General features: G+C 39.3%; 1 pseudogene; it reads right to left on the minus strand.

Annotated features, from left to right (window-relative positions):
* Positions 1–1037: 1037 nt before the first annotated feature.
* LOC149222453 (BTB/POZ domain-containing protein At1g21780 pseudogene) lies at positions 1038–1628 on the minus strand (annotated as a pseudogene).
* Positions 1629–3328: the final 1700 nt, after the last annotated feature.

The following is a 3328-nucleotide window of genomic DNA, read 5'->3' on the forward strand; positions in this document are numbered from 1 at the left end:
GAAGGTGAAATCGGGTCAACTGTTTCCTCGACCTATGATTGGTCAGGTATAGACTCATGGGATTCACATTCATAGAGAGTGGGTTTGACCGACGGTTGATTTTGGTCAGTCACTTCATCAACTAGTGAAGGATTAAGGGAGAGTCTCCTGTAACCAGATGGAAGTCGTTGCGGAGAAGCAGGATGGTTATCCAACACTTTTTTGGCTTCATCCAGATAGGGACAAAGGTGAATGGGGTGATTCTCTTCACATAACCTATAGGGAAACTTAACTTTACCCTTCTTTTGATGAACTTTACTACCACTAGTTGATGGTGTGTCACCAGCATGATCTCCAGAAGTTGATGACATAGGATGATGTGAACGAGAAGACCATTCTTCTAAGATCTGAGGAATACCAGAAAAATTTCAGAGAAGATGGTCTCCCGTAAAAAGTTTGAAAGGATATCGAAGTATTCAGTTACGGGGCCAAGGAGGTTGAGAACAACCATACTAGCAATCCGATATTTCTGAAAGGAGGAAAAGGACTAGGATTCCCATCAAAAGGAATTCCTTGATCGGTGGACTCCTAAGTTGTTTCCATATGTTTCAACCTCTCAGTGCCAACACCAATATTTATTTTTCGAATATGAATAGTTGTATGTATACCAACATTTTCCCTTGTTATTGCCATACCCTTATATACAAGAAATCTGTGCAGAGTCTCGGGCACACACACAGGCTTGACACCATGGAATCTATAGGCAATGAACAACGATGATGTCCCTTTTTTAGCGCTCCTACGGATCAAGTTTTACTCTTGAATGTGCAGATAAGAATTAAAAAATGTGACAACCAAAGAATAATTCCAAGACAGGCCTAGATGTGATACTCAACAATCTTCTTATTCATAACTCACGAGGCATCCCACCATAATCCAAGTGACTCATCTGATTGGATCTAAAATACTGGCAATGTGTGGATGATCTCTGGTTCAACAAAAATAATTGTCCCTTTTCTCCCCTTTACTTTAAAGACATGCTTTATAATTCAATTTATTCACAGTTCTAGGCAGTTCACAATGTTGTATTTATCAGCAGCTCTCAATAAAGCTATTCTATGGTTAAAAAAGTCCTAATGTTTGATACCTCCATAGATGTATCTTAGAAGGGCAATGAAGTCTTCTAGATATATGTCTTGATGATTCTTTCTGTTTGACATCATGCAAGAACATACACTCAAAAACAGGGGATTATGCTGCTAAAATAACCTGATGTGCTCTAACATATGAGAAAGGAATTTTAATGCACCCTTAGTTGATTGACACTTCATTACTCCTTCATTGGGCCATATTGAACAAGCTTCTCCACCATTCATGGTAGCAATTTTCAGGTCCAGGAACTCCACATCAATTATAAAACGTCCATGAAAGCTAGAATCTATAGGCCACACAAAATCCTCACTGCTGCAGAGCAACTTATCATAGACTGGTGATGTCCAAGGTCGTTGACTTCTGTTCTTCTCAATTGAAAAGTACCAGTTCCAAATTTCGATTCTGAAGGCATCAGACCTCCGGTAAGAGCAGGAGCCCAAGCTTTCAATCCTCCATTGTGCAAGCCTTGCAATCGTCTCTACCTTTAACTCGGCCATGTGTGTTTCTTATACACCATCAAATAAAATATTTATCAAGGCTCAATGAAGGTGTTGCGAAAGCAAGGCACTAGAATGCGATGGAAATGCGAGACAGACGTAAATGCACAGGGTTGAGGTTATTTTCATCTTCAAGAAGAGACAATGGTGGTGGCCCATCAACATTGTATGATTTTGCATGAGTTCTCATTGTGTTTCAATCGCAAAGGGTGAGAGGTCGTTGCACATGTTCCCTTCCGGATAAGAAAGAGATTGAGCATGGGAATGCAGGTTGGTTGTGTGCTAAAAGAACTTTTTGTTGCTTGATATTACATAACCCTAGTCACTAAACATTAATGTAGTTAGAAAGCCTGAAATTTACCATATAATCCCAATCAAATAAAATAAAGTTTTGCACGGGCCTAGTGGGAAAATCCTAGCATTTTTTTTAAACCAGAACACATTGAGCTCGAGCAAGCCAAAAATGGTTGCTCGACATGCTCAGAAGCTCACATGTGAACTCCTTACAAGTAGTTTCAGCGACCTCGTCATGAAAGTACGCCGCTATTTTATTCAAAAGGAACTCTTTCTTTACTATAAGTCGCTCTATTCACTGAGCTGATGCCTACACAGTTGAAGAATTGTTTCCTTTCTCTCTTGTTCTTTTTTCTTTCTGGTTGATGCCAATTGCAATTATGGGCACAAATTTGCAGCTGGAAACAACAAGGGAAGAGGTTAAAGAAGGAGATTAGGCTCGTTGGGAAAAACATTTTTATGAACATTCTCATAGTGGACTGCCTTGAATCCATCCATTTCGGAACCTAGAGCAACCATGTTGTTGAAACAATTCCCAGACTCCTCTAGGTAGTCATGCCATCAAGAGCTCAATAATCACATCTTTGTATTGTGATACTACTGTTTTGCATTCTTGTTTGTCAACACCCAAGGCATCAATATCATTTTTAATTTATGTTATAATGCTTATGGACCAGCCAACAAAGAAGTTTCATAATCTGCAATAGCAGCACAACCTCCAGTGCAGGGCCCTGTTGAGTGATCATGAATGAGGAAGTCTCTCATATCAAACTGTCAGTAACCCTTTCGAGCAATAGATACATACTTATTTCCACTCTTGAAGTGATTAGGATCAACATACCGAATACTATCTTCCATCCAACTTCCCCAACAGATACATACTTATTTCCACTCTTGAAGTGATTAGGATCAACATACCAAATACTATCTTCCTTCCAACTTCCCCATCAGAATTCCTGTTCATCGAAAATTCTTGTCTTTTGCCTCATGAAGAAGCTTTATGTCTCTGCATAGAAGATTTCATTCACACTTACTAGACGACTAGACTTCTTGGTCATCTTCCTTTAGAGATGTGTTTTAACTATCTCGACTCTTCACACTTATTAGTGGGATGAAAGAAAGAAATAAATTATTTTAACGTCCACGAGGCTAAAGATAGCCTATGGGACAGATTGCTTCTTCATCTGCTTGATGTATTCGGCCCTTTTTCTGTGAAGCTTCAAAATAAATGCTCCCATCTTCTCGACAAACCCCTCACTAAATAGATTATCCCAAGAGCTAGCTGCTAGCATATCTGCATAACTTTCCCTGTTGTCTTTGAAGGCCTCACATTCTAAAATGAAATGTTTCTCTATTTCCACTTTTCTGGAAGAACAAAAAATGCATACCCTTTCCTCCCACACTTC

The sequence above is a fragment of the Pinus tabuliformis genome, chromosome Q (genome assembly GCF_031772625.1).
Source record: "Pinus tabuliformis cultivar Carrire ecotype Pingquan chromosome Q, CPIR1, whole genome shotgun sequence".
In the NCBI taxonomy this organism is placed as follows: Eukaryota; Viridiplantae; Streptophyta; class Pinopsida; order Pinales; family Pinaceae; genus Pinus; species Pinus tabuliformis.